The sequence below is a fragment of the Bombus impatiens genome, unplaced genomic scaffold, assembly GCF_000188095.3.
Source record: "Bombus impatiens unplaced genomic scaffold, BIMP_2.2 scf_0060, whole genome shotgun sequence".
NCBI lineage: Eukaryota > Metazoa > Arthropoda > Insecta > Hymenoptera > Apidae > Bombus > Bombus impatiens.
The window spans coordinates 358,914-366,148 of record NT_176479.1 but is presented as its reverse complement, the minus strand read 5'-3'; positions in this window follow the sequence as shown (position 1 = coordinate 366,148).

Below are 7,235 nucleotides of genomic sequence, written 5' to 3'. Positions count from 1 at the left end.
GCCAGTGCATCGAACCCGATGACCGTTGCAGCTGCGAGGCGCGCGCGGACAACTCCACGGCTCCACGAAGCAGCGCAGCCTCGTGCATCCTCGGTCGTATTCGGCTTGCATTCCGCGTGCATCAACCCGGGAGACCGCCCTCGAGAGAAGCGCCGAGTGCAATGCCCAATGCCGCGCGAACACGCGCCGCCACGACGCGAACAGCTGCGGCCAGGACCCTCTCCATCGACATGATTATGCGAATTTTCGTCGGTTCTACTATTCCCTTTCGCCCTTCGATATTCTCTTTCCTCTTGGCTTTTTAAATTCTTCGAACGCATTTAAAAAGATACGTTTTATTTAAATGGTACATTTAACTTCTTTCGAACTCGAGCGTGATTTTTGAAGAAGATCGCTGTGATAGAAGTATGTTTTTCAAGCATATGGAAATTGTTACAGAATAAATAATGTTATAGAATGATTTTAGAAGATATAAGAGACATTTCAACTAAATCTCTTTGAAGATCCACGTGTGTAGCGTAACTGTGGAGTAAGAGTAAGCGACATGTCAATGACTGTGCTCAAAATATACCACGTGGTCCGAAGTTACGTGGTACTGTCCCGATGTTTCACACATCACTGTCTGTCTCCGACCCTTCGTTATTAAGCGAGCAAATTAATAGCCACGGGCTGATTGATTTTACAACTGACAATCAATTATTAACGTATTTGCTAAGAGATATGTAAAATATTCATTTAGAAGATTAACAAGTTTTTAATAATTGATCTTCATCTTGACGATTTTAATATAATCAATATCAATATCCATATGATTACAGTGCTGTCTAAAAATGTTTCATACAACTACCTTAATAGGTTCGTAATCTGGAAATCAGAATTGATACGGCTATTCGACGAATATATCGACATAAAATCGATACTTTGCACACCAATTTCTTCCATGTAGTTCTCCAGCTCGGAATATGAGACCAAGAATGCACGTTTTCTCATATGACGCGAGCATCAATACGTTCGAAAAGGATGCTCGCGCACGTTTTTGTTCCCGCTGATGTCCTTCGGCTTTCGAATTCTTGCGACTTCGATGAAATGGCAAAAAGACAACGACAAGACCACGCCAGGCCTCCGAGGGTGGCGTACGTGCACGATTCACCGTAAGCGTTTCGCCAAAATCATCGCTTCATCCAACGATTATTCATAACGACCTTAGAATCATACGCAATAACTATGATCGATCTATTATTAAACGTTGAACTACGCCTATGATTTACGCGCAGTGGAATTTAGTTACGTGCAGATAAAAATTAGTTAATAAAAAGATGAATAGATTTGAAACAACAGATGAAAGTGTTAATATGCTACCAGATTTAGAGGATAAAACATGGTTGCTTCCAAACATGATCTCATTGGATTCTTTTATCTGTATTTATGAAAAGATAAATTTGCATAAACGTCCACGGTCTAGTTATGGAAAATTGAAACGATGCCATAACTGTCACGGTTGAAAGAAATTCTAGCGAATATCGACGCCAGTTACGGTCTCACAGCCTACTATTATCTCGATTCTGAAAGAATTCTGAAATGGTTCTGTATCGGTTCTAAAACATTTTCACATCGATTTTATCTGACTCATCCTCATATTGCGTGGCACTTGACTAAAAATTTACAATTCTCAGTCTACTATTTTCAACGCGATAATGCTTCCACTTTCGACGTGTACGTCGTGGCACACATCGGTACTCTCTCCATCCAAATCAACCCCAACTTCTGCTGCTTCCTGACACCCTTCGAACGTTCTCCCTAAGGGCCAAGCTCATAAATGCAGGATATCGCTTAGGTTTGAGAAACGCTGTGCGAAGGGCCGACGCACCGGCCAGGGTGAACGCTCTCCGCACGCCTAACACGCTAACTCGTCCTCTCGCTTCGTTTCTGCGTTGTCTCGCTCGTTCCCGCTAACGATGGGCGCCCAACACGCTTCACTGCGCGAGCTTTCGACACGTTTCCAACGTACCAACAATAAGAAACGAAATTTTTTTGATAATAGTCCTAACAGTTTTCCCTTTCGAATGGTCCAAGATAAAATTCACCGGAACATTGAACTTAACGAACAAAAAAGAAATTCAGGAAAAATTTGTCAATATCGAGTCTTTGTGGAACTAGCATATTATAGCTTCGATTTTTTCATAAATTCCTCGTAGAAATATAAAGTTTCTCTTTTCTATCAGAATACGACCTTATCCTATCAACCAATCTGAAATTATTCTTTCTACCTGTTATATTTAACGTGCAATTAGAAGCGTCAGTTTTGAAACGAAGTTTCGCAAATTTTTTCCCACATCTTATTAAACACATACAAAATATAATGCGAAATATAAGAGAATAAATCGATTGTTAAAAGCACTACGAATTTTTTGAACGATCTGTTCACCGAAATTATAATCGATCACCGCTTTTATTCCAAATCCGTTCTCCGTCGTTGACCAGACGAATTTCCTCGGTAGTTTCCGTTTCCATCGATTCTTCTTCCTCCTTTCGAATCTGGAGTTCGGCCGAGACCCGGCGCCGCGTCCGATCAGCTACACGACGACGCGCACGCGCGCGCGCTAGTGCACACGCAGCCAGGCGCGTCGCGCAGGCATCGTGCGTGGCCGGCTGCCGGCCTCGCGGGGCCTAGTTCCGAGTGAAACGACCGGCACTGGACGTTGCATATGTGCGAAACGGGTGCAGCGCGGTTCGAAGCGCATATAGGGGAGGAGAAATCGAGTGGCGCGAGGGATGGAGGAGAAAGAGGAGCGAGAGAGAGGCGAGAGAAGTGCATGGGGCACCGCGTGCGTCGCGTTTCGCATGGTTACGGAGTTCAGTGTCCCGAGCCAAGGCCGCAGGGGCACCGCCCCACTGAACCAATTGTGCCACTTTTATGCTCCTCGGCTCATTTTCGCCGTGTTTTACCACTCGTCAGTCATCGATCTTTTTTCGTCGCCTTCGTTCGCTTCGTCTGCGTGACATTTCGCTTCGAACATCAACGTGGAAACAATGATTTTCGAATGATCGTTCTTTGACGAGCTTTATGATCCTCTCCGAAGCCGAATTGACGAAGTTCACCTTTTGTCGGTCTTTTGTTACATAAATTAATTTTGTTACATAAATATACAATTAATGCTTAATTGTAAAAAGAAAAAAAGTGCAGATTCTTCCATGATCGCAATTGTTATAAAACAGCGTTTTTACTTTACACCTTTCTGCACTTCTCTGTCAAACAAGTTGATTCGTTGTCGTTTTTTAAGGGCTCATACGTAGATATACATTTGCATCTGTGAGTTATTCACTTCTAGTGGCGATCGTGTAAATGGGGAAATGCTTATTCACAAATCCAATTGTATATGTAAATGTATCTAACTTTGTTTATTTTATTTAACTTTATATAGTTATAATTTTTATTGTATGATAAATATATTTAGTAGAAATATTCGATAGGGTGTAGGTATACGTAACTAGGTTTACGTAACAGTGGCAAATCTTGAATTTTTAAAAATCTATAAAATTATATATTTATTATCGCTGTGTCTATAATTCAGTTGCAAACTGAGTTCCGGAGACCACTCATTGTTCCTATAAGTAATGGAATAAAAACAATTTTAAGAAAATCGAAGAACAATTTTGAAAGAAAAGCTTTTGAAAAGTAATGTGCCAAACCGGGTATCTCGTCACAACTGGTTACTAAATTATTCAATTTGGAGATCAGATTTTTCACATCTACAAATTTGAAACTGTCGGATAAAACGAGTGAGAAAAATAAACGAAAATTTTGAGAAATAACAACCGCTTTAATAAAGCCAAATCGAATGTGTAAACCGCGTTGGAGTCATCCAGTTTAGGAAACGAGCGGAGCTGGGTTGAAGGGCACTGAGCCACGGTGACTCACCGATAGCTATACGACGAATTCGCTGGATCAATGTCAACGAATTCCACGTATCGACCGCTATGCGCTCACCGGAACATCCGGACTTCTCTTGAACCTGGAATCCAGCCATCTCCGACGTCTACATATTCGCCACTTAAATAAATTGCATCATTGAACTTAACATTCATAAAGAATTCCTAATAAACGAAGTAATATCTATAATTTTCTTTTTTTTTTTATAAAATAAAAAAATCTTATACATCAACGATCGCTAACGTATTTATCGAAAGAATCGTCCACTTTCGACTTTCGTTCAAATCTAATTAGAAATCGACACGAACGAAGGTGTAACCACGTTCCTTTTTTTTACCTGTATGCATCCTTCTCTCAGTATCAGCTTTTACTCGATAATTTTCGGAATCGTTAAAACGCATCCTCTAAATACAAAAATAATGTAGAAAGCTAATACAAAGATAGAATCTATCGCTACGTGATTATTAATCTGTTGGGGCAATATTAAACGTCGTAAAACTTTATCATCATAGAGTGGCTATGAAAAGTCATAGTATCTTTAGTTACCAACGAAGCGCTTCTTTCGTCAGCTTGTACATTTCGTTTTTATAATATCAACTTTTAACAAACATGTGAAAGTATTACTAAATGGTACGGGATTATAATATATTTAGACGTAATTAATTAGTACGTAAATAAATGTACAGTAGATACTTTTTGTAGCCACTGTATATATGTAAATAAATTTGTCGTCTTTTCGTTCGTCGAAGGTGAGATGGAATTTTTGAAAAATTCGCCAGGGCTCGGTACGAGTCGAAAAGCAAGAGGAAGTTTTAGGCGAAACTGTGCCATGGTGGCGAAGTTTCAGCCAGGTTCGCGAGCAACCGAGAGATTTGCGAACCCCGGGAAATGCGTTTGGGTTTGGGAACCCCCAGACTGGAGGGGATTGCCCCAGACACCCCCTCCAGCGGACAGATCTCCCTCCACCATGGCTATAGCTGCTTCTGGAACCCTAGCCAACGTCAATGGTACGGGGTGCAAAACCCTGTCTGCTTGATAAACCGTTGCACCGCCTACGCACGATATGCATTCATCTACAATAAAAGAAGAGGGGTAAAAAATAAAAAGACTTTAGAACAGAATTATATAAAAAAAAAGGAAAAAAGAGAAAACAGAAAAAACGTAGAACTATCGTCTCTTTTATTTTATTTTTAAACGAATTAACGGTAAAAGGAATGAAGTGGCAAATATCGAAGAATCGTGCGTGCAAACAGAAGATCGCCGATCCCATCGGTTGACACGCTTCAAGACAGCTCTCCCGCATAATGTTTCGCAATTAGGCCTTAAACTTTCTCCGTTAATTAAGATTAATGGGCGTTCGTGTTATTAGAGAGCAGACGGGACGATTGTTTCAATTGCTTCGAAAGTGATAAATTTTCTCTAAGGTTTTCCCTTTCGTTCGAAACCGTCACGGTGAAGCGGCGATCAACGTCGAAGAATCGTTCACGGTACCGTGATCGGCGAACCCGCTCAATTTTCTCGTCTTATCGCAGCCAGAAAATAGCTTCGTAGTTTAATCTTCCGACGCACGAGTCTTTCGTTGATTCGTCGATGAAGATAATTCAATTTTTGTATAATAAAAGCAAACTGGATGCAACCTCGATGGACAATCAGCTCGTATAATAAGAGTTTTCCAATTTCCTCTACTACTTATTACTTTTCGTTCGTACGATCGAAGTTCACGCTCAGATAACCGAATTCAATCGCTAGCAGTCCATTTAATCGGCCATTAATTACGATTTCGTTCCAATAAACGAAGTTCTAATGTACATTTTAATACAAAATATCGAAGCTTGTGTTGCCGTTCGCGTATGTCACGGACACGCGCATTGAAAGATCAATACTTTTATGACAATCATATTTTATTCGTCGTTCGTTATTTCTTCGCGCGAACATACGTTCGAACCCGCTTCCTTCCAAGCATATTACAATGATAATTAACATCGATGCATAGGAAATGGTACAGTAGCAATCAGAGCTTTGCGAAGGGTGCGGTACGAATCAATCCTTTACCATGTTCGTAATTAGTCCGACTCGTTACAGTTGTTTAATCAATAGGCCGATCGATGCACGTGGACTAGATGTAAACAATCGATGTATTTCGGTGTCATAGGCTATATAACGCCGGTACGAAAGCTGGGGTTGCGAACCCTAGCGAGGTATCCGGCCAGCCAACCAGCCAGACAGACTAACATGAAAGGGGGTGACCCAGACACCCCCTCCACCGCGTTGTTTGCAAGCAGCTCGACTACCGCATTGGATAACAATCGCAGGGTTAAATGCACTAGCGAGCCAACAATAATCAGATTGGATGCCTCTGATGGAAAATTAAAACGACACTCAAGGTCGAATGTAAATATCGTATCGTGTAAATTCATCGAGTACTCGACGACGAGAAATTTCTTCATAAACGAAGAGATATATAAAAGATAGGATTTTCTTTTCACTGTTTATTAGGAAATAATTTCAAAATGTTCAGATTTTGAATTTAAGCGAATACGTAATTTCTGTAACGTTTGTTAATAAAAATCCCGATGGATACATTGGAGGAAAGATTCCTATCTATAGTTAATAATTGACAGTAATAATCGGCACGACAGGGAAATCTCTATTCGTGCTTGATACGATTATCGATAATAACGTCGATAAATTCGCAAAAAGGAAAATACTCACTTCTATAGGTAATAATTATTAATTAGAAGCGCAACGGATACAACGAAGATGGCGCAACATGACACGGACAACGCGAGGATAAATAAAGGAGAAAGACCGAGAGGAAGGGCTGGCTTGCTATATAGCTGGCTGCGAGGGGAGAGACGATAGGAAGGAAGGAAGGGCAGGAGAACGTAGGGAGGGAAGGATGATAAGGTGAGGAAGGGAACGGGGAGAAAGAGAGAGAGTGAGAGGAGGGCGACCGTGGTGTTGCTGACCCGACGACCGCTGTAACCTTGCGTTCCGACGCCACACATCCAGATCAAACCATCTCATAGATTATCCGAGGACCTTTAGATTCTGAGCAATCGCGTATACACGCTTAGGAACTATCGGTCGATTTTCGAATTTATCCCCCTGTTTTGTCACATCTTTTTCTTCGCCTATCTGTTCTCGAGTAGGCATTGATTAATGAACTGGATCCTCTTGCATAATAATTTAGTAACTGATGATGTCAGTGAATCGATCATGCAGTGAGAAATTACAGGCTCTGACTTCTATTGCATAATCTGATCTGATAATTCGATGAGTGTACGTCGAATGTGACAATCAG